This window comes from Miscanthus floridulus, chromosome 1, assembly GCF_019320115.1.
Source record: "Miscanthus floridulus cultivar M001 chromosome 1, ASM1932011v1, whole genome shotgun sequence".
NCBI classification, from domain to species: domain Eukaryota; kingdom Viridiplantae; phylum Streptophyta; class Magnoliopsida; order Poales; family Poaceae; genus Miscanthus; species Miscanthus floridulus.
In genome coordinates this window covers 64839778-64864947 of record NC_089580.1, presented here as the reverse complement: position 1 = coordinate 64864947, position 25170 = coordinate 64839778, and the positions used below count along the sequence as shown (strand labels likewise).

The 25170-nt window shown below is 50.1% G+C and overlaps 1 pseudogene; it reads left to right on the top strand.

Annotated features, from left to right (window-relative positions):
* Positions 1–1758: 1758 nt before the first annotated feature.
* On the top strand, positions 1759–25024 carry LOC136533992 (uncharacterized; annotated as a pseudogene).
* Positions 25025–25170: the final 146 nt, after the last annotated feature.

The window sequence follows — 25170 nt, the reverse complement described above, 5'->3', positions numbered from 1 at the left end:
TCCTAGTGAGGTGTTTGTGATTTGAGAATCCAAGAGAGTAGCCTCACTAGCAAATCAAGAGTAGCAAAGTGTGCATCCATCTTCTCATTAGGCTTCGCGTGGTCAAGTGAGAGTTCGTGCTTGTTACTCTTGGTGATTGCCATCACCTAGACGGCTTGGTGGTGATTGGGAGTTTGGTGTTCACCCGGCGGAGCTTGTGGGTGACCCAACTCAAGTTGTGAACGGCTTTGGGTGATTCGCCGCGACGGAGTGTCGAAGAATCAACCCGTAGAGAGCACTTGATCCTTGCGCGGATCAAGGGGGAGCTACACCCTTGCGCGGGTGCTCCAACGAGGACTAGTGGGGAGTGGCGACTCTCCGATACCTCGGCAAAACATCGCCGCGTTCCTTACTCTCTCTATTTACTTTGAGCACTTACTTTGAGCATTTACTTTGAGCAATTCAATACTTGTTTTACATCCATAGAATTGCTTGCTAGAGTAAGTTTGGAACTTAGGTTGTGAGGTTGTTGTGCATTAGTTTGATATAAATACTTTTCTAGGCACAAGGGGTTAATTGGGCTATCCGTAGGATTTGATTATTGCAAGAGAATTTAGAATTAGCCCAATTCACCCCCCTCTTGGGCATCTTGATCCTTTCAGTGTTCAATTAAGACGAGAGTACTCCCTCAGTCCCTCCTCGAGTCCCTTTACTTTGCATGTGTGAAAAATTATGTATTAAAACTTATAATTTAAAATAAAGGGAATATAACCTATATTTCTGATGTTTTTAGTAACTTTGTTATAAAACTTATGTTCATGGGTTTATAATGACTCATAAAATAGTTTTATACACTTACTATTTTATTTATGAAATGTTTATTTACTTGTATGTATAATTTGTGTGATCGATATTTCGATGTATAGAAGGAGAGCAAGTGGTGAATTCCAGTGGCACGTTTTTGAAGAATTTGGAGGAGGGCAAATATTTCGATGTATAGAAGGAGGGCAAGTGGTTGTCCCTTTATAAGCATGTATCTATCACAACTTGGGGAAATATAATAATTGCTTAGATGGTATAATCTTCCCTGTTACCTAGGGTTCACCAAGGGTAGTATTAGGTGCAAACGGCTCTTGTGGATAGGTAAGTTGGTCGTTAAACACCTATCATCTCTAATTACAATTATAGGATTATTGTGATCAAGTATTCTAATCATAATAAGTTATTCTATAGTCCAAACTCTTGAGATCATAATTCTCTCCGGTCTCACAATAGTAGACGTTTTAAGATCTATCACATATATACATATATTAATGCTCAAGGTAAAAAATCTTAGTACTCCTGAAAATAAGATAGAGATATATTGAGAAAAGAAAAAAGTACTTATTGGGAGAAGAGAAAGAGGAGTGAGAATGACAATTATTTTGTGACAAAATTTGAATGCTGTTACAGTAAGTATTTTGGGACAGGGGAGCAGACAATTCTAGCTGATTATTAATAATCTAATAATACTCTCTCCGTCCTAGAAAAATATAAATCTCACTTTGTAGGAATCAAATTACATATTTACCTCAACTCTATCATTCTAGAAACTAAAAAACAATGATTATATCCCAGAATGTTCTTCTCATGGTATTGAAAAAGTTGATTTTAAGTCTATATTTATATTTTTATTTGAGACGATTTCATTTATTTTTTGACCGAGGGAGTAGAATCAAACAGGCTTTCCTACACGGTTTATGTGAAATTCATGTGTGGGCTTTGCCGGCCCCACTTCTGCTCTCCCATCCGGTCTTCGCGCAATCTCTCGCAGCAAACAATGGCGGACGCCGCCGAGCTTGCGCGCCTCCTCTGCCCCCGGGCCCCGCCGCGGCTGTCGCTTCCGCAGAGCTCCGTATATTCACAGCGGCCACAGAGCCTGCTCAGAGCTCTCCCCCGCCTCCGCCCTCCCATCTGTCTCCGGTGCCGCGCGCTCGACGCCAGTAGGCCGGTTGCGGTGGAGGGGGAGCGGGACGAGGAGGACGGGCTCGAGGACGAGGAGGAGTCGTACTTCTCGGTCACCTCGTCGGGGCTCTTGGAGGTGGACTACCTCGGGGAGAGCACCAGGGGGGATTTGAACGTGCGGAGGGAGCGCCTCGAGGCGCTAGGTGAGCTCTGGATCTCCTTAATTTTGAGTTCATGCGGGTAATCGATGTTGATTCGTGGGTGATACTATATAGCATGGGCCACTATATTCTTACGTGATTATAAGTAGACGGCTTCTCTCCTAATGGCTAACTGGAATATACGGCAACATCATCAAAATTGGATCATGATAACTTTGTAATTTCTCATAGCTGCTTTAACTTTAGGTGGGAACGGCAAGTCAACTTTGCATGGTCCTATTGAGGAGATAGCCTGGAAAGAACATTGCTTCATGACTTGGGAATTGCAGTAAGGTTCTATCCTTTTAAGCATTATCTTGTCCTTGTTGATGTTCGCTATGCATCTTCTGTTTCTATTCATGTTCCCTGTGCAGAACTCATTGATGTTGTCACCAATGCATGTTTAGTTACCAGTAACCTATACAACTGTTTTTTTTTTTTGGGAATCACCTATACAACTGTGTTATGTTGTGGAATTTAGACAAAAGATTATAACTATCCAATTAAGGAATAAGGGCCTTCCTCTCATACCCTACCATCATAAAATTGTAGTAGCAATTCTTTTACCTCCACTCTGTTACGCACTTTTTTCTTTAAATGTCATTACCACTAGAATTCCACGAGCCAGAGATGTTTGACCACTCATGTGTTTAGAATTTAGTCGACTAAGAGCCAGTTGTCATGTCTAAGAATAAGTCACTACTCTTCATGCCTGGTGTGACCTCTACTATTGTAGGCATTTATAGTTTCTGGCAGGTAAGAATAGAAGTGTTGGCTTGTAGTGGATGCAGTCATCACGATCCCTGACAGTAAATTGTGGCAATGGTCTCACAATCTCGTGTTCAGCCAAATACACGACCTTTATTTTTATCGAAAAACTAATGTGGCAGTTGAGGTTTATGATTTTTGACCATCAAGTAATGGCAAAAAAAGATGGTTATCGAAAACCTGTGAAGCATCAATGGCCCTTTTTTCTTCCTGGCAGAAGCGAATGAGGGTTCTCTTATTGGTGAAAGGAAAATTTTCTCTTGCATTGACCTTTCAGTTTTCAAAGTTGTTAGATGTATCCATTGCTTCGAAATTGTTTTATGGCCTTTTTTGTTGGGAAAGGACTCAACAAAACTATATGTTTTTTTGACTATTTTAAGATTTACTGTAAAATGCTTGTAAGAAAAGGGCGCTAATGTAATCACAAATTCACAAGCAAAAAATCAAGGGTGTGTGGGTGTGTGTTGTAAGGGTTCTGGACCCTCTTTCTTCTTAATGCAAAGATACACAGCCCTCCTGCGTGTTCGAGAAAAAAGAAAAAGATTTACTATAAAATGCATCCCAAGATAACTGTTGTCAAATGGTTTGATAAATTTTTTTGCATGATGGTCCTTGACAAGGCGTTCCCTTTTTTATGATTAAGAATTAAGATACAAGAGACATGCCTTTCTAGCAACAAAAGCTCCACATTCAGTGGAATATAACTTTAGTGAGTACATTGATCATGGAAATGCTAACACATTCCAAGGAAATGAGGAATAGACAAAAGCATATGTTCTTTTAAAAGACAAGCTATAATCAAACTCGCTAATACTATTTTCATTGTAAATCAGAATTAATTTTGCAGTTATATTCTATCTGCTAACATTCTAGCACTTTGTTCTTGAACTTCCATTTTTGGTTGCCCTTTGCTAATCATATCTTGTTTGAGTATCATCACGATGACAAAACCAGTCAGCCTTCCGAAAACAATACTAACATCAGTTTTCTAAAAATGCAGGCCCCGTTTTCAGTAAGACACTCTCCTCGCGGAATTTTCTGCACCAGGACACTAAATCTTCGATCTATCAGTGTGGTTGGCTACGATATGGGCGTACCCAGTGCAGAGACCTCCCGTTCTGTGCGGGGTCTGGGGAAGGGTGTCAGTGGCAAGCCTTACCCTCGCCTGTGCAATGCGAGAAGACCGCGACTCGAACCCGGGACCTTCCAGTCACAGGCGGTAAGACTCTACCGCTTGCACTAGGCCCGCCCTTCGGTTGGCTACGATATGGATTATACATTAATTCATTACAATGTGATGGTACTTCATGGCCCATTTTCTTGATTCGCCTATAAACTTTTCTGATACCAGGGGTTGCACTTTTAGAAAACTCTGTAAATATGTTGAGCTGATTTGACTGGTAACTCCAAAGGATAGCGTATGGGTGATCTAAATTTCAAGTGCCAATTAAAGTTGTTTTTCCTTTAATTTTTGGTTCATAAAGTTCATGTCAGGGGTTAGTTGCTGTGAGTTTTCAATGTGTTGTAATGTAGATAATTTTAGATATAAATATTTCCCCCAATCCCTATATTCACATTAGTACACTGACTTAATTTCTATGTAAATATGTTGTGTCAAATTCAAATATGAAGGGTTATATATCGCGAGAGTATTGTTTCATGATGAATCTACTAAGACTATCTCCAACCATGACAACCCAAACACAGCACCCATTCTCTGATTTGGGTCATGCACAGTAAAAAAGATCCCAACCCAAAATTTACGTTCTCCAACAGAGGACCCAAATCACCCCCCGTCATCTACGGTACAGCACTCTTTCTTCCTCCCGTGTTCGTTTCTGTAGGAACGTACAGCAGGAAAACGAAGAGGAAAGCGGCGGCTAGCCACGGCCTACAGGGCCCATGCCTGCACCGCTCTTCACGCGCTCGCCGGCGGCCAGGGAGCTGCGGCGGGGCCAAGGGCGCCCGCGCGCCCGCGCCAGGTGACTGGGCAGCGGCGTCGGACAACCAGGAGGGCAGCCCGTGCGCGCGCCGCTTGCTGCGACGGCCAGCAGCAGCGACGACGGGGCCGGAGGCGCCCGCGCGTTCGCGCCGTTGGGGCTGCAGCGGCAGCCTGCGGCCGGCCGAGCGCGCTCACCGGTGGCGGCGGCCCTTGCTGGGGGCGGACCGGATCCGCGAGCCTCTCCCCTTCCGGTCAGCGGCGCGCAAGGCCGAGAACTGCCGCTCGCCGAGGCGGAGGCCGCCGCCGTCGCCGCTTCCGCGTCGGAGCCGTCCAAGGCCGCTTCCTCATCGACGCCGTCCAAGGCCGCTACGCGCAGCGGAGAATTGGGTCGAGGAGAGAGAGACAACCATTTTTGCGTACCCACTCGACTCCGACGCAAACTGCGTCTTTGGTTTGGGTACTCGGTTGGAGCGTCGTTTTTTCACCGAAAGCAACGTGCACGACCTATATTTGGGTTTGGGTGCCGTGATGGCTATCCCGTTGGAGACAGTCTAACATCAGTCTTATGTTGTCAATGTATATGAATTTTAGCTATTGATGGTCAAAGTTAAAATAATAGTTTGACATAGGATAAAACCTAGGGCTTATATTTGGATTGGAGCTAGTATAATTTTAAAAGGGCGTACCCAGTGCAGAGAGCTCCCGCTCTGTGCGGGGTCTAGGGAAGGGTGTCAGTGGCAAGCCTTACCCTCGCCTGTGCAATGCGAGGAGACCGCGACTCGAACCCGTGACCTTCTGGTCACAGGCGGTAAGACTCTACCGCTTGCACCAGGCCCGCCCTTCAGCTAGTATAATTTTGCTCAATGCAAATATTATGGTAATCACATATGTGATTTCTGCAGACCTGGGAAGGACGTGCATATGACTATGGGATGGACAACCTCAAGAGCATGGGTTTCCCAGTAGATGACCTTAAATTTGACCCTGACCTGGTAGTGCCCTGCTGTGCACTTCTTTCATAATACCTTGAAGCACATACATCACCTCTAGTGATACAATTGCTGTGTCACAGGTCATAAGAGGTCTTGTTATTGATAAAGAGAAGGGAAACTTGGTTAAAGCTGATCGATTTGGCTATGTTAAGAGGGCCATGCGTGGTACCCAGATGCTTTCCACTCGTGCTGTGAGGTATAGGTAACACATTTCGTCAAAGTTTCTGGGCTCCAGAGATGAGAACTCTAATTCATGTCTTTGAATAGTGAAATATATGGAAGAGAATTGGTGGACCTGCGGAAACAAAGTCGATGGGAGTTCCTTAACACCCTTTTCTCTGTTTCAGAAGCTGTCATGTTCATGCAGGTTTCCTTACCTCTTCCTTTTATATGATATAGTCATTTCAATGTTTATGTGATGCGATGTCACTTGACATCTCAACTATTTAAGTTCATGTCCATCTTTCTCATTAGCATACCCAGGGAGCTAATGGTTTCTCTGTTGATTTGCAAGTGACTGAGTTATATTTTCCAGAAGCTAAGTATTTGTCTAGATTAGCTAAAGACTTGGCAAGAGTTGCAGAAATGGTACAAGTTCAGATGAGATACTATGCTAAGCAAGCCAGCTGAAATATTTTTGCTAGTAGTTTGGTGTTCTCTGCTCTTTCATCCTTGAATAACTGCGCCTTTGCCTTCTAAGGACTTGGAGTTTGGCCATATTTTACCTCACTGATTTGGAAATTAATTTAATATATAGATGTAAGTGTAGACATGTCTCTTGATGATCTAACAACCAGATCCGTTTGTTAGTAGTGGGGTCTGTAGTAGCATCAAACAGAAGTTGGTAATACATTGGCTTTTGATTTGTCCTCGGCAGAATAAATCACAATTAGGTGCCCATCAAAGAAACATGATGTGTGCTCAGAAATCTGAATGTATTTATTCCAAATCAATACACATCAACACAATCAATCCTGTTTTGATTCATTCAGGGAGTAGTTGTATTGTTTTTCAAATGATTATGTAGACAACTAGACATTCTGAATTTGCATGTGATCTCTCACACTAAACATTTCTCAAGTTTGGACTGAACCTGGATATTACTATTTTCTTCAGATGGTCGACAAGTTAGATCAGGGATTGGTGCCAGCTGAACTTGGGCCATTGGATTACAAAGGACTGTACAATGTAATGAGCACTGCTGTTTCCTTTTCGTCTCTTTGATGGCATTACATCAGCGTAGAGACCTGCTTTTACTATATTATATTAAAAATAAAGTAAAAGAATTAGTCTATACAGAAACAGAAAGAAAAAAAAGGTCCGCCCACCAAGCAATGTCTCTTCTGACTTGTGGAACATTTGTCCTTGTCCACTTTTGCTATGTAATAAACGAAGTTTGGTGTACCTTTTTTCCAGGCTGTTTCCAAAGCACTTTTTTGAGCACATGTAGAAGGCCAACTTAAGGTACTCTTCGGTTAATCATAATATGATTATGATATATGACTATTATTTTTTTTTTCTGAAAACTTCTTTAGCTGGTTGAAATGTAGAGAGAAATAATGGCTGAGCCTGAGCGGTTTGTAGAGCCTGATCCAGAACTTCCTTTAGCTCTTCTTGATCAAAAAGAGGTTAGCGCATTTCCACCTTATGGTGCCGTATGATCAATTCAAAGTAATAGAACCATTGTACTGATATGCTGGCTTTCCAATCTATCAGGCTGGAAAAAAGTTGCTTCTCATTACTAATTCAGATTACCATTATACAAACAAAATGATGAATCATGGATTCAATCGCTTTCTTCCTAATGATATGGGATGGAGAGATCTTTTTGAAATGGTAAGTTTATCTCTCTCCCTTATACCAGCTTTGTAGAAGTGACTGTTTAACAGTCATTGCTTACAACATACTGGAAACTTCATTAATATCCATTGATTCTTTCTTACTATAGGTTATAGTCTCCGCAAGGAAGCCAGAGTTTTTCCAGCTTTCACATCCATTATATGAGGTTGTAACAGATGATGGACTGATGCGCCCCTGTTTTAAAGTAAAGTCAGGTCCAATTCTTCGCACCGTTACTGTTGTGAACCAGTAACTAATAGAACCTCCAATAATTCTTTATCTGTCACTGTGAAGGAACATGTTTTGTTTCAAACTGTGACTATGTATTATGCTGTAGCATTATGTTCATTTTTCTTCAGAACTCAATGAATGGAAACCAAAAATAGAACTTAAAGGAAAAAAAAATTAAGGAGGGTGTGGGGGGGGGGGGGGGGGGGGGGGGGGGGGCATTCTTCATGGTAGCTGGTAGCTTCCCTATCCAATTAAGATGATTTATAGTTCCGACATCATATTTTTTGGGAACAAATCCGTTTTTGGCCCCTCAACTCTTATGTTTGTCTATTTTTAACCCCAAACTACAAAACTAGTAAATTTGGCACCTCAACTTTCAATGCTGTTCAGTTTTTACCCCTCGGTCTGGTTGTGGTGGTTTTCAATTAGCTTGGGCCCACCTGTCATATGCTCCATCTCTCCCTCCCCACCTCCCTCTCTCCCAACGCCACTTCCCATAGCTATGTCCAGAGTGCTTGCTTTTGCGCCGCTGCACTCACCTCTGCTGTGTGTGTGTTGTAATATAAGTGAATTGCCCACCTCTCCCCATCAGCTTAAGCTTTTGCGTTGAATTGGTCGGTGCATGCAACTTGATATGGTATAAAGCCAGAGGTCTCGAGTTCGAATCCTGGTTAGCGCAATTAAATAAAATAATTGCTGCTCGCTCCTATTCCACGTCCGAGGCCTGAGGGAGCCTCGACGTGAGGGGGAGTGTTGGAATGTAAGTGAATTGCCCACCTCTCCCCATCAGCTTAAGCTTTTGGGTTGAATTGGTCGGTGCATGCAACTTAATAGTGCGGACCACCCCGCCGCCTCATACCTGTGTGCTGCCGCAGACTGTCCCTTGCTCATCACCAGAGACAGGAGACGTGCCATGGCCGAGCTCGATGCAGCCCCTAGCTATGCCAATTCAAGTTTCCGCCCATGGCCTGCATGCCCTGGGTGGCCAAGAGAGAGAATGGGCACCCCCCATGCCATGGAGCACCATCGGACATGGGGACAGCTGTGAGGGCAATCTCGCTGTGCGCTGGATGAGGGAAGGAGGAGGCTGCGATGGAGGACTGGTGGAGAAGATAAAGAGGAGGTGGACGGCTCCGAGAGCATGTCTCCTTTGGTACAGTTGGATGTGGTGCTGTGGACGGTGGAGTGGGAGAGAGGCGGCAGTGGCAGATAGACAGAGGAGGGAAGGAGATGGGGACAGTGGTGGTGAGAAAAGGAGGGAGAGAGAGAGAGAAAGATGGAGTGTCTTACATGTGGACCGATGCTGGGCCCGAGTTACCGGAAAACCACCAAAACTAGGCTGAGGGGCCAAAATTGAACGGTATTGGTAGTTGAGGTGCCAAGATTACCTGGTTTTGCAGGTGGGGTCAAAATTAGACAAACTCAAGAGTTGAGGGGCCAAAAAGTGGACTTGTTCCTTTTTTTAGAGAAAGTTGTAACATCATTGCTTATCAACAGCAGAACCACATGTTGGTCTTGTTGTGCAGAAGTTTGGGTGTTCTGATGTGCAGGCACCATGTTGTTTTCCCATTTAGGTGCTTGGATCTTCTCTTTCTTTAGTGCAGATATGTTTTTTTTTTTCATTTTTATTCTGAAATGGAGAAGGGAGAGTTTGGATTGGGGAATAAAACAAGAGAGCTACTCCAACTTTTATGCTTAATTGCTTATGTCACTAGACTAGATCCTGCAACCTTAGTTTCTTTCTTCGATATGCTCTTGTCTATTATCCACTGCCAGTTTTGTGACTGACTTGCTACCCCTTTTATGAAATGGGTATTTAGGTGGCTTATGTTCTGGTGGTAGTGCTCAGATGGTTGAGAAATCACTAGACATTCATGGGGATGAGATATTATATGTTGGGGACCATATTTACACAGATGTAAGCCAGTCAAAAGTTCATTTACGATGGAGAACGGCATTAATCTGCAGAGAACAAGAGGTTGAGGTTAGTTTGCTTACCTTCTCTCACTAATTAAAAAAATAATGACAATGTGTAGATCATTAGGCATTACAGTAGCATTTTGATTTCTGACTAGCAGGATGAAGCTTTCTCTTGAACATTTATTCATTCTGTCTGGTATTTTTCCATCTCACATTGCATTTCCAATTTCTTAAAAGAAATTTTTGGACAAGAACATCTTTAATTCATTTCATTTTGAATAACTGTATCAGGACTCTTAGATTTGCCTTGCCTTGTAATTTCATATGGGTGACTTCTTGGATCAGTTTTGAAGGCAGAATGCCAATCTGACTTAGGTTATGTTTACACAGGGATTACAAATATATAGAGCCTTAGCCTAGGAAGGCCAGGGGCTAAGCCCACATAGGGTGGCGCATAGCAGAGTAATTAGGAGTAACTAACACAGTAACCAAGGAGACATTATGGTAATCTAACACTCCCCCGCAGTCGGAACGTCGCTAGAGCGGACATTCAGACTGGAACGAAATTCTTGAAACACAGAAGAAGGAAGACCCTTGGTGAAGACATCAGCGAACTGGGAGGTGGTGGGCACATGAAGCACACGGACAGCACCAATGGCAACGCGTTCTCGGACGAAATGGAGGTCGATTTCCACATGCTTGGTGCGCTGATGTTGTACAGGGTTGGTGGAGAGGTAGACGGCGCTGACGTTGTCGTAGTAGACGATGCAGGCGGAGTCGAGTGGGTGGTGTAGTTCCTGGAGAAGCTGCCGCAACCAGGAAGCTTCAGCGACGCCGTTGGCGACAGCACGGTACTCTGCCTCAGCGCTAGAGCGAGAGACAGTGGGCTGTCGTTTAGAAGACTAGGAGACAAGGCTGCCACCTAGGAATACAGCATAACCAGAGGTGGATCGGCGAGTGTCCGGGCAGCCAGCCCAGTCGGCATCAGTGTAGACGACGAGCTGTGTCGGAGAAGTCCGAGGAATAATGAGACCATGATCAAGAGTACCCTGGAGATAGCGGAGGATCCGTTTGGCAGCAACAAAGTGAACCTCCCGAGGATCGTGCATGTGAAGGCAAACTTGCTGGACGGCATAAGCAATGTCGGGCCGGGTGAAGGTCAAGTACTGAAGAGCTCCCACAAGGCTACGGTAGGCTATGAGATCAGCAACAGGAGGACCATCATCAGCAGAAGCCTTGGCGCAGGTATCAACAGGGGTGGAGCATGGTTTGCAGTCACTCATGCCATGGCGAGCCAGGATGTCCAGAGCATATTGGTGCTAGGAGAGAAATAAAGTGTCACCCCGTCGTTGGACTGCCATGCCAAGGAAGTGGTGAAGTGGGCCAAGATCCTTCATGGCGAATTCCTTCATCAGAGCATCAATGACCCGGCGAAGGAGCTGCTGGGAGGAGGCAGTGAGCACAATGTCGTCCACATAGAGCAGCAAATAAATGGTCTCTGTACCGCGACGGTAAACAAAGAGAGATGTATCTGATCTTGCTTCAGTGAAACCCAGGGAGAGCAGGAATGAAGCAAAACGGCTGTACCATGCACGGGGGGCTTGCTTCAAGCCATAGAGAGATTTGTTGAGCCTGCAGACGTGCTGAGGAAGAGTTGAGTTGGCGAACCCTGTTGGCTGAGAGCAGTACATTGTTTCTGAAAGAGTCCCATGGAGAAAAGCATTTTTGACGTCTAGTTGATGAATTGGCCAGTCCCGGGAATGAGCCAAAGTGAGGACTGTGCGAACAGTTGCAGGTTTGACAACGGGGCTGAATGTTTCATCGTAGTCAATACTGGGACGCTGTGTAAAGCCACGAAGAACCCAACGAGCCTTGTATCTGTCCAGCGAGCCATCAGCGTGAAATTTATGTTTCAAAATCCACTTGCCTGTGACCACGTTGGCCTTGTCGGGGCGAGGAACAAGGTTCCAAGTGTGTTTTTCCATGAGAGCAGCATATTCATCTTCCATGGCGCGACGCCAGTGAGGATCAGCAAGGGCGTCGCGGCAAGACCGGGGAATCGGGGACAGAGCCTCGGCGTGGAGATGGAGGCGTGGTTGTATGTATCCAGACTTCCCACGGGTCATCATGCCATGAGTATTGTCGACTGGTGGGATGGGGACAGCACCAACAGGACGTGGAGGATCAGCTTTGATGAACCGTGGTGGAGATGGGATGATGTTGGAGCGGCGAGGAGGAGCGGCAGCTGGTGGTGGTGTCGGCGGTGAAGGAGGAGCAGCTAGTGAAGGGCGTCGGGAGTAGACGTTGTTGAAACGGGAAGCAGGCGGGGCCACAGGGGCCGGGGCTGCTGCCAGAGGCGGCACAGGGGGTGCTGCTGGAGCCGACGGGAGCACCTGGGAGGGCACCGTTCGTGGCTGTTGTGCCACGGGCGGTGCGTGCCGAGGCGCGGAGAAGCCTGGTGGAGGAGGCTGGGACGCTGGCCCAGCCGGGCTGAGGGGCCAGAGCATCGACGAGGTGTCGTCAGGCAACTCGGACGCAGCCTGCGGCACGGTCTGCAGAGGGGCGTCGAGAGGCCGCACAGATGTACCTGCAGAAGGTGAAAGAGCTGGTAGAGGCTCATCATTAGTTAGAAAATCAAGCTCTTCGGGAGGTGAGGTCCGGTGTTCAGAGAAAGGAAAAGTCGTCTCGTCGAAAAGATGACATGACGAGAGATGATGACATGGTTGGAGGTGAGGTCGAGACACCGGTAGCCTTTGTGATCGGGGGAGTAGCCGATGAAGACACACAAAGTGGAGCGTGGGGCAAGTTTGTGGGGATGGTGGCAGTGAGGTTGGGATAGCAGGTGCACCCAAAAACTCGAAGTTCATGGTAGGAGGGTGGAGTACCACGGAGTGCGAAGAAGGGAGTAGTCATGTTGAGGGTCTTGGTGGGAAGACGGTTAAGAACATATGTGGCAGTGGAAAGGGCGTCGGCCCAGTAGGAGGGGGGCATGGACGCTTGGAAGAGCAGCGTGCGGATGACATTGTTAGTGGTGCGGAGGGTGCGCTCAGCTTTGCCATTTTGCTGAGAGGTGTAGGGACATGACATGCGAAGAGAGACACCGTGAGAGAGGAAGAAGATGCGGGAGACAGAATTGTCAAACTCGCGAACGTTGTCACATTGGACAGATTTGATGGGGCACCCAAATTGAGTACGAACATACGCGAAGAAACTAGAAAGAGCGGAAAAGGTGTCAGACTTAAGGCGAAGTGGAAAGGTCCATAGAAAATGAGAAAAATCATCAAGGATAACTAAATAATATTTGAATCCAGATACATTGAGAACAGGCGATGTCCATAAATCACAATGTATCAGATCAAATGGTTTGGAAGCCCTCGACGAAGAACTAGTAAACGGAAGACGCACATGACGTCCTAGCTGACAGGCATGGCATAAATGGTCGTCAGCAGGCTGACTGCAGGCGATCGAAGAAGAGTGAGTGAGGCGTTGAAGAGCTTCCTTGCCGGGGTGACCAAGACGGCGGTGCCAGATGGACGATGAAGGAGTGGCGACAAGAGTGCAGGGAGCAGAAGGCGTCGATGGTAGCTTTAAGGTGTAGAGGGGCCCCGAGCTGTTACATCGAAGGAGGACGTTCCTGGTACGAAGATCCTTCACAGAGATGCCAGAAGGGTCAAACTCAATAGAAACATGATTATCAGTAGTGAATTGGCGAACTGATAAAAGGTTTTTAATAATGCCAGGAGCAAGAAGAACATTGTTAAGGCGAAAAGGACCGGGAATGATCGAGTAGCCAGTGCCAACAACAGGGAGAGTGGCACCGTTACCCACCACGATGGAGGAGGGAAAGGGGGAAGAGGATGTGCGGGTAACAATACCAGGGTTGGAGGCGATGTGGGAGGAGGCGCCGGAGTCGAAAACCCAGTCCGTGCTGTTCGGCGGAGTGGGTGGAGTGAGCGAGACGGTGCTGAAAGCCTGGGCGAGGGAATGAGGATCCCAGGGAGACCACGCTGGAGGTGGCGCATGAGGAGTAGGTAGCAGCACCGGTGAGTAGAGGCCCGGCCCTGGTGGAGGTGCCAGGTAGCCAGGGGAAGGCACGCCAGCCATCATGGCGTGCTGCTGAGGAGGAGGGACGCCGGTGCGTGCTGGTGGAGTGCGAGGACCGCCAGGCGTGGGGCCGGGCCACATGTGAATGGATCCGGACCACGGGTTGTAGAGGGACAGCCACTGGGGGCCGCCTTGGTTGCGTTCGCCGCGGCGACGCCGGCCACGGCCACTGCCTGAAGAGCCCCTACCGGTAGGGAGCACGCCCTGAGGATGAGGGGGGCGCGGAGAGGCAGAACTGGGTGCCGGCGCAGTGTAGGGCGGCCTGCTTGATGAGGAGGCGAAAAGGGCAGAAGGAGCCGCTGCACCATGTTGAGCTCGGCGAGACGAAGATCAGTGCGGACGTCCGCAAACGGAGGGAACGGCTTCTGCCGAGTGATGAGTTGAACCATGAACTGGAACCGCTCATTGAGGCCCCGCAGGACGTTCAGCACTAGTGTGCGGTCGTTGAGGGGTTCACCAAGATCAGCGAGGGCGTCAGCCATGCCCTTCATCTTGCGGCAGTAGTCATCAACGGAGAGATCGCCTTGAGAGAGGTTGCGGAATTCAGCATCAAGGAGCAAAGCCCGGGACTCACAGTTCCCCAGGAATTGCTGCTCAACCCCGAGCCAAGCCACCCGAGCAGTGACACCGTCGTGCTCGTGGATGATGTCGAGGAGGTCGGTGAAGATGCTGTTGAAGATCCAGGAGACGACCACGCAGTCCATGCGGTACCAGACCGGATCGGTGGGGCGGGAATCGTCGTTGAGGACATGGTCCTTCAGGGAGTACCGACCAAGAGCAAGGAGAAGGTAGCTGCGCCACTTGGAGTAGTCGGGGGACTTGAGGTCGAGGACGATGGGGACCAGATACTTGATGTTCTGGACGGCGCAGGCCTGGCTGTGCAGGTGCGCAATAGCAGCAGCCTCAGAGGAGACAGAGTGCTCGTCGTCGTCGTGGGCTTCATCGTCGTGGATGGCCTCCAGACGAAGTCGCTCCCGGATGGCAGCCGCTTGCGCCTCCAGGGCGTCGGCCTGTGCGCGCTCCTTGGACAGGGCGTCGGCAGCAGCACGGACGTGCTCCTAGGCGGCGGCGGCGGACTTGAGAAGGTCCGCCTCCTTCTGGAGCTGGACGGCGCGCTCGGTGTTGGCCGCTCGAGTGGCGGTGGCTTCTTCCTCGAGCCGCAGGGCGGCCGCGGTGGCATCGTCGCGCAGCAGGGCCGCGTTGGCGGCAGTAGCAGCGGCTGCGGCAGCCGAGGCGCCGGTGCTGGAATCGCCGGTGAGAGGAGGCGGTGCGGCTGCTGAAGCGGCCATGGGCGCGAGCGGAAGCAGAGGAGAGGAAGGGGCGGAAGCAGCGGAGAGGTGGGCGGGAGAGGAAGGGTCGGCACAGGACCCGAATTAGGCGTTTGATACCATGAAGGCAGAATGCCAATCTGACTTAGGTTATGTTTACACAGGGATTACAAATATATAGAGCCTTAGCCTGGGAAGGCCAGGGGCTAAGCCCACATAGGGTGGCGCATAGCAGAGTAATTAGGAGTAACTAACACAGTAACCAAGGAGACACTATGGTAATCTAACAAGTTTTAGTTTAGTTGGTGCCTATACGCTCTTATTGTCCTTGCTGCTTGGGAGCCGTGGAAGCATCATAACAACTGCATTTTTAACAATGCCACTCCTATGATATGGTGGTTAGGACGGTGATTGAAGAAGGAACTGTCCGGTGTGCTGCTGGGACTAGGGATCTTAGGAACTTGGTCATGGGGTGAATATAGTCCTCCCTCCCTGGTTCTAACTGTGTGCTGTAGTGATGTGCTGTGGCCATCTTTCTGTTGTCCGTGTTGCGTTTATTTGTCCGTGTTGTGTTTATTTGCCCGTGTTGCGTTTATTTTACATTCCGCCATTGTGGACTTGTGGCCTTTGAGGTTAGGGCATCATCTTTGAGTGTTTTTTCTTTATACCTTTTTTTCCTATTTAATGAAATGGCACCCGGCTCTTCTGCGCATCCGAAGAAAAACTACTTACATAAGCATAAAACTATCTACTGGTGATATAATGGTATAACTACATGAAGCAGCCTGCACCATGTATACCATTTAGGTGCTGTTTGGTTCAGTGATTTTTGGGCGTTATCAGATCATGCTGCAATCAGATTCCCTTACATTTGTTTATTTCATGATATCCTTAAATCCATTTCCACAGTATCGGATACCAGTCCTATTCAATCACGATCCCTTTTGACCGTAAACAGATAACACCACAGGTTCCGATTACAAAAGAAAAGAAAAAAAAACTGACGGTGCTAAGGAGGAGGATGACTCCGCCCGTTTCATCTTCCCTCTTCCATCCCTCCTGGGTGCTAGCTTCCTGCTTTCACCGGCGATCGCCGTGGCTGCCATGCGCCACGACCGACAGCGCACGCAGGACAGGAAACGCCGCCACCATGCTCTGCAGACATGCGGCCTCAGCCGGCGGCGCGCGTAGGAAGAGGGCCGCTGCTGCCGCGCTTTGCAGCAATCCTTTATGAGGATCGCAAGTGCGCCATCCCAAAATCCTGCCACCCTGCCCCTGCAATGGCAAAGATCAGGAACGACGGAGCACATTGTTGCCATAGACCTGACGAGATTCAGGAAGGTTCATTCAAATTGTTTTTCTTCCACATGGTAACAGATACCATTACATGGGGAAACCAAACAATCAATGGGATCGCCCATTCCGTCGCTGATTACAGTGTGATCTGTTACCATTTACATTTACGTTATCACTGCATCAACCAAACAGCACCTTAATTCCAATATGCTGATGACACACTTATACTGACCATTATCAAGTATATGCATCTGTTGATTCTGAATTAATGTGGAAGCAAACCTAGATAGACCACAATTTGTTATGCTGTCGGTGCTATGTAGCCAATCGAGTTGTAGCCTCTTGTTGACCAATTTCCTCTTCTGTGTTTGCAGTTTGATGCACTGGTCAAAAGCCATGATCAGAAAGAAAAGCTTGTTACACTTATACAACAAAAAGAAAGTGTGGGGGATCTTTTTAACCAGCTTCGGTTGGCCCAGCAGAGGCGCTCTAATTCACGTCCTGCACAGGTACTAGAGTGAAGCCTGATGCTTTAGTGAGCTCCAACATGTTGAATGTCCTTTTCAGATGTTTGAAACTTTAACATTTGTATTACTTTCAGCAGTGCACTGCTGTCATGTATGAATTGTTAAGTTAGCGATATGCTTGCACTGATATACATTTTTTTCAGACACTTGCTGCAACTTGTATGGATGACCAGGAGCTTACGGAAAGTATGCAAAAGTTGCTCATTGTTATGCAAAGATTAGATGAAAAGATTGGGCCAATGCTAGAAGCAGATGGAGAACTTTTCAATAAAAGGTACATCAACCACTATGTAAATTCTTATTCTTGTAGCGAATTTGGGAAATCCTTCAAATCTGGGTGTTCAGATCTATTATCCCATATATTTCTTACATAAATAACTGCTTTGAAACGTCATCGCACCTATTTCTGCTTCGGATTTCCAATTCGTATGATTTTAATTTCCATGTAATCAATTTATCGGTCTTGTTCATAAATTTCCTGGTATTTATCTCTTTAATTGTTAGAAAAGTAAGCTAAGCAAGTACGTTTTTCGTTTCCCTCTTAAGATGGGGTTGGTTGTCACGTGCTGGCCTATGGGATAAGAGTCATCTTGATGGATAAGTCTGGCTGGTCTGGTCTTTGTGGGGCTGCTGGCTGTTGCTGCCACAAGGACAGCATCTTAGCATCTTAGACTAGATCTTAGACTAGCATCTTGGCATATGCTTGGCAGGCTAGCAGCCTATAAATATGTATCCTCAACCCCTCAGGTTGACATGGCATTTGTGTGAGAAATAAACTAGAAAAATTATCCCAACTCCTAGTGTCATCCTCTCTCGATGAGAGTAAGAATTCTGCTACTACCAAAAGTAATAATTCAGCGACTAACAAATGGTATCAGAGCCGTACTATCCTGTAGCCTGAGCATCTCCTGCTCATCTTATTTCCCAGCCTCACAACAGCCCCAGCTGGGAGCAGCAGCAGCTCCGGCCGCTCCTGCTCACTCCTCTCCCTCTGCGCAGCTCGTCTGAAGCAGTCCTCTCCCCACACAGCATCCCCCCGGTAGCGCGTCATGTCCGCAGAGCAGTCTCAGCGCTCGGTCGCCTCGAGCACGCGGCGTTGGCAGGAGGCCGAACTTGCCACGGCAGAGGAACGCGAGCGAGCGGCAACAGAGACCGCTGCCGCGGCGGCAAGGGCGTCGAGGCTGGCAGCGGCGGAGCTGGCAGCAGCCAGAGCGGAGGCGGAAGCGGCGGCGGCGGCGGATGCAGCGCGTGCGGCGGCAGCAGAGGTCGAGGTTCTGCGCTGCAGCATCAGCAGCTCCGTTTCTGCTGATGACAGCGCCGACGCGGACCTCGAGCTGCTAGGGAGGGAGGCAGGACGAGCGCGGGCGGAGCAGTGGGCAGCCGCGTAAGCCCACGAGCGTGGCGACAGCCCAGACAGGTGCGGACGCGCCGGCGGCGCTCCTGGAGGAGGCGTGCACGGCGGCGGCGCTCCTGGAGGAGGCGCGCACGGCGGCGGTGCTCCTGGAGGAGGCGCTCCTGGAGGAGGCGCGCATGGTGGTGGCGCTCCTGGAGGAGGCGCGCACGGCGGTGGCGCTCCTGGAGGAGGCGCGCACGGCGACGGTGGCGGACGGGTCGATGGAGAGCGCGGCCTTCACAGGTAGCGTGGCTCTCTCTCCCCGGATCGGTACCGTGGTTACCATGAGCTCCAGGCTGTCGTCAGGGACGTCGGCCCCGGCGGTGGGTGGCCTACCCTCACTAAGACCAACTACGTCGAGTGGGCTGCGGTGATGAGGGTAAGCTTTAGGTGCGGCACATGTGGGAGGCAGTCCGGTACGGCGACGTCGACTACGACTAGGATCGACGGGCGCTGGATGCCCTCATCGCTGCAGTCCTGTTCGAGATGTAGTTCTCGCTTACCAACAAGTGGACAGCCAAGGAGGCTTGGGATGCCATTGTTGCGGCACGCATCGGCAGCGATCGCGCCCGCAAGTCCACACTGTAGGCACTTCGCAAGTTGTGGGAGAACCTAGCCTTCAAGCCAGGTGAGGACGTTGATGACTTTGCTCTCCGTCTCAACACTCTGTTGCAGAAGATGGTGCAGGTCGGCGATGACACCTACGGCGAGGAGAGAGCTGTCGAAAAGCTCTTCCACTGCGTCCCCGAGAAGTACAAGCAGATGGCTCGCTCGATCGAGTCCCTGCTGGATTTCTCCACGATGTTGATCGAGGAGACGATAGGTCGTCTCAAGGTCGTCGACAGCGATGAGCCACAGTCTCTCTCGGGGCCCATCACCACTGGCGGGAAGCTCCTTCTCACTCAGGAGCAGTGGGCTGCCTGCCAAGGTGACCGGAAGAAGGGGGAGCCTTTTTCCGCGACAGGCGGCCGCAAGCGTGGCAAGCCGCGCAAGGCACGCAGAGACACACAGGCCGGGGCACGAGGACGTGCCGTGGGTGATGCCCGCAGAGGCGCCTAGGGCGGCGCCGCCGGCAAGCACAAGCCGGCACGAGACGACACCTACCGCAACTGCGGCCAGCTTGGCCATTGGGCCAAGGACTGTCGACAGCCACGACGCGGCCAGGCCCACGTCGCACAGGCGGAGGAGGAGTCGGCTCTGTTCATGGCACATGCAAGCATCGAGCTACCTCCAGCGGCACCGGCCACAACGGCTCTCCTCCACCTTGACGAGCCAAAAGCACACGCCCTCCTCGGCGACGGCTCAGGCAACGACAAGACTGGCGGGTGGTGCCTCGACACCAGCGCCACCCATCACATGACCGGTCGACGGGAGTTCTTTACCGAGCTTGACTCTAGCGTCCGAGGCTCCATCAAGTTTGGGGATGCCTCCGGCGTGGAGATCAAGGGCGTCGGCTCCATCATCTTCACCGCCGTGTCTGGTGAGCACAGGTTGCTCACCGGAGTCTACTACATCCCCGTGTTGAGGAACTCCATCATCAGCTTGGGACAGCTGGATGAGAATGGTTCGTGCGTGGTGGTTGAGGATGGAGTCATGAGGATTTGGGATCGCCGTCGTCGCCTTCTTGCCAAGGTATCCAAAAGCGCAAATCGACTCAACGTCCTTAACGTGCAGGTGGCACAACCCCTCTGTCTCGCTGCTCGTCGGGACGACGAAGCGTGGCAGTGGCACGAGCGCTTCGGGACCTTCACTTCGAGGCCCTAAAGCGGCTCAGTGCCACGGAGATGGTGCGAGGCCTGCCGTGCCTCGACCATGTGGAGCAGCTCTGCGACATCTGCGTGTTGACGAAGCAGAGGCGACTCCCCTTTCCCCAGCGGACGAGTTTTCGAGCCAAGGAGAGGCTCGAGCTTGTGCATGGGGACTTGTGTGGTCCGGTGACACCGGCCACACCGGGAGGACGACGCTACTTCCTACTGCTCGTCGACGACCTCTCCCGCTACATGTGGGTGATGGTCCTCGGCAGCAAGGGAGAGGCTGCGGATGCCATCAGGCGCTCGCAGGCTGCTGCGGAGGCGGAGTGCGGCCGCAAGCTGCGCGTACTGCGCACCGACAACGGCGGCGAATTCACGGCGGCTGAATTTGCGTCGTGCTGCGCTGATGAGGGCATTCAGCGCCACTACTCCGCGCCGTACAGCCCGCAGCAGAACGGCGTCGTCGAGCGGTGCAACCAGACGGTTGTGGTTGTGGGGATGGCTCGGGCCCTTCTCAAGCAGAGGGGGATGTCGGCTGTCTTCTGGGGAGAGGCGGTGGTGTCGGCCGTCTACATCCTCAACCGCTCACCTACCAAGGCGCTCGACGGCAGGACGCCGTACGAGGCTTGGCATGGGCGCAAGCCGGCGGTCTCTCACTTGCGGGTCTTCTGCTGCCTCGCGTTCGCCAAGGAGCTTGGCCACATCAGCAAGCTCGACGACAGGAGCACTCCGGGAGTGTTCATCGGCTACGCGGAGGGCTCGAAGGCCTACCGCATCCTCGACCCGAAGACACAGCGTATGCGCACGGCGCGTGACGTTGTGTTCGACGAAGGGCGAGGATGGGCGTGGGACAAGGCGGTGGACGATGGCTCGGCTCCGACGTACGACGACTTCACTGTCGAGTATGTCCACTTCGAGGCAGCTGGGGGAGTAGGCAACTCTTCTTCGACGAGCGCGTCTACCCCAGTCCCCGAGCCTCCACCGACCCCGGCGCCTGCTACTCCGACAGCACCACGCTCTCCAGCCAGGACCTCGGCTGCTATGAGTTCTTCGCCGGCTCCACCACAGCCGGCACCGCCACGCACTCCAGCACCGACAGGCACCTCTCCGGGCACGTCTACTCCAACACCAGCTCGTGCCGAGCACAACCCGGTTGAGCTCGCTACCCCGCTCTCTCACGACGAGGAGCGCATCGACGCGTACTACGACGGCGAGCCGTTGCGGTACCGTACGATGGAGAACCTTCTCGGTGACCAGCCGGTGCCGGGACTGGTGCCTCACGACCTGGAGGCGCAGTTGCACCTTGCGTGTGACGACGGCGAGCCTCGATTGTTTGCAGAGGCCGAGAGACACGCGGCGTGGCGCGCCGCGATGTAGTTGGAGATGGATGCAGTCGAGAAGAACCGCACCTAGGAGCTTGCTGACCTTCGTCGTGGTCACCACGCGATCACTCTTAAGAGGGTGTACAAGCTGAAGAGGGATGAAGCCGGCGTCATCGTCAAGCACAAGGCTCGCTTGGTGGCACGAGGTTTCGTGCAGCAGGAGGGGGTCGACTTCGACGACGCCTTTGCTCCCGTGGCACGGATGGAGTCCGTGCGACTCCTCCTTGCGCTAGCTGCCCAGGAGGGCTGGCATGTTCATCACATAGACGTCAAGTTGGCGTTCCTTAACGGCGACTTGAAGGAGGAGGTCTACGTGCACCAGCCGTCGGGATTTGCGATCCCCGTCAAGGAGGGCAAGGTGCTCCGCCTGCGCAAGGCCCTCTATGGCTTGCGGCAGGCACCGAGGGCGTGGAATGCCAAGTTGGATTCCATGCTAAAGGGGATGGGCTTCGAGCAAAGCCCGCACGAGGCAGCCATCTACCGACGGGGCAATGGAGGAAATGCTCTGCTGGTGGGTGTCTACGTCGACGACTTGGTGATCACCGGCACCAAGGATGCGGAGGTGGCGGCATTCAAGGAAGAGATGAAGGCCACCTTCCAGATGAGTGACCTGGGGCCTCTCTCCTTCTACCTGGGAATCGAGGTGCACCAGGATAACTCCGGGATCACGCTTCGACGGACCGCCTACGCCAAGCGCATCGTTGAGCTAGTTGGGCTCACCGACTGCAACCCAGCTCTCACTCCGATGGAGGAGAGGCTGAAGCTAAGCCGCGACAGCACGACGAAGGAGGTGGACGCTACGTAGTACCGGCGTCTTGTGGAGAGCCTTCGCTACCTCGCCCACACACGGCCAGACTTGGCATTCTCCGTCGGCTACGTAGTCGGTTCATGCAGCGACTGACGACGGAGCACCACCAGGCTGTGAAGAGGATCATCTGCTACGTTGCGGGGACTCTCGACCATGGCCTCTACTACCCTAGTTGCCCTGGGGCGGCACACTTCGTCGGATACAGCGACAGCGACCACGCCGGCGACAGCGACACCAGCAAGAGCACGAGCGGGATCCTCTTCTTCCTCGGCAAGTGCCTCGTTAACTGGCAGTCGGTCAAGCAGCAGGTGGTGGCCCTGTCCAGCTGCGAGGCCGAGTACATAGCGGCCTCCACCGATTCGACTCAGGCGCTCTGGCTCGCTCGATTGCTTGGTGATCTCCTCGGCAGAGACACTAGAGCGGTGGAGCTCAGGGTGGACAACAAGTCCGCTCTGGCCCTGGCAAAGAACCCCGTTTTCCATGAACGCAGCAAGCACATCCGGGTGAGGTACCACTTCATCCGAGGCAGGCTGTTTGGAGGAAGGGAGCATCAAGGCGAGCTACATCAACACCAAGGACCAACTTACGGACCTGCCCACCAAGCCCCTTGGGAGGATTAAGTTCCTTGAGCTTTGCTCGAGGACCGGTATGGTTTAACTTTCCCACAAGACGACGCACAAGACTTAAGGGGAGAATGATGGATAAGTCTGGCTGGTCTGGTCTTTGTGGGGCTGCTGGCAGTTGTTGCCACAAGGACAGCATCTTAGCATGTTAGACTAACATCTTAGCATCTTAGACTAGCATCTTGGCATATGCTTGGCTGATTAGCAGCCTATAAATATGTATTCCCAACCCCTCAGATTGGCATGGCATTTGTGTGAGAAATAAACCAGAAAAATTGCCCCAACTCCTAGTGTCATCCTCTCTCGATAAGAATAATAATTCTGCTACTACCAAGAGTAAGAATTCAGCGACTAACACATCTGACCAGGCAAATTGAAAAGTGAGTGGCTATAATTTTTTTGACTGTGAGGAAAAATGTTGTATGGACTCCAAACTGAATGCAACTAATTTTGCATTTGCTGTAGATATGCTAATGAAGGGCGGGCCTGGTGTAAGCGGTAGAGTCTTACCGCCTGTGACCGGAAGGTCCCGGGTTCGAGTCGCGGTCTTCTCGCATTGCACAGACGAGGGTAAGGCTTGCCACTGACACCCTTCCCCAGACCCCGCACAGAGCGGGAGCTCTCTGCACTGGGTACGCCCCTGTAGATATGCTGATATATACACATCAAGGGTTTCAAATTTTCTACTCTACACTCCATTCATGTATTTCCAATATCAAGAACAGGTAAATACACAGCTCCATACTCTCTGCTGTGCTGTTACCTATGGCATTTTGCTATTGTCATGTTTATTGGTTTACCGATTTTCTTTACAATGACTGAAGACTAATTAGAGCAATAGAAGATGCTGCTTGTGGCTAGGCAGCTACCTTGAAGCTTGTGAAAAGAATATAAGACATGCTATGTGGGTAGGACGAATATTGTGGCCGTATTTTTCCATTAGGGTGGTGACTTTACAGTTATCAATCATTCAAGTAGAGGTAGAAGAAAAGAGTGATGCAAGCATACACAAGAGAGCAAGAAGAGTAAATGATGGAGAATGAGCAAGGAGAACGGTGATGGAGAGTGAGCAAGGAGGGTGTTCTGGCTAAGCTACTAAGACATGCTATGCGGGTAGGAGGAATATTGTGGCCATATTTTTCCATTAGGGTGGTGACCTTACAGTTATCAATCATCCAAGTAGAGGTATAAGAAAAGAGAGTGATGCAAGCATACATAAAAGAGCAAGAAGAGTAAATGATGGAGAGCGAGGAAGGAGAACAGTGGAGAGCGAGCAAGGAGGGTGTTCCGACTAAGCTACTAGCCACTAGAAGAGTGCACTATTAAGTTGAAATAGTATGCTACATCAAGATGAAGTGTAGTAATTTTTTGCGACAATACGAAGTATAGTATTAATGATTTGTTTGTGTTTTGTTTGAAATTGAAATCAACATAAATGAGTATTGATTGCATATCATATATATTATTGCAAACTCATCATCGCTATTTTTGTTTTACTATTAACTTGTTGATTCTTGAAAAATGTCTCAGACACTTGCACATGATGCCCATTCCTATTCTGGGGGAAAGGCCATCAAAGTTCATTGAGCGTCTGTTCAAGTCACAATGTGGAGATTAGGCCGGAAGAGAGAACGTGATCATTGTGATTATGGCTGCGATGGCTAGACAGTAAGAATTGTCGTTTTGAACAAATTAATCAACACATCTTGTATGATTGTATGCATGTATAAGTAAATCTTATAGTTATAGCATGCTGAATGATTGGTCCGATAGTTTTGTCGTGGCCAACCAAAAGAGTTTCATTTGGGGAGGCACAGTGAACTGTTTTGGTGTACCCGCTGCTATTTGCATTGTATATGTAACTATGTATAAGATAAGAGAATATAAATGGAGGAATATTAATATATTGCATTGGGCCTCATGGGCTGATTATATAGAGTACATGGGACTAACATCTCACATGATTAGGCAATGTGGTACTATTCCTAATACTCTAACAGCCCCTAGGCTACCAGCCGAACAGGCTTGGTGCCGGCCCATAGCAGGCCCCTTAGGCGCCTATTCTAACACACCCCCTCAGTCGAAACGTCAGCCACTCTACACGTTTAGACTGGATCTGAACTCCGTGAACACTGAAGTAGGCAGCCCCTTGGTGAAGATGTCTGCATATTGCGAAGCAGTAGGAACATGCAGAACACGAAGA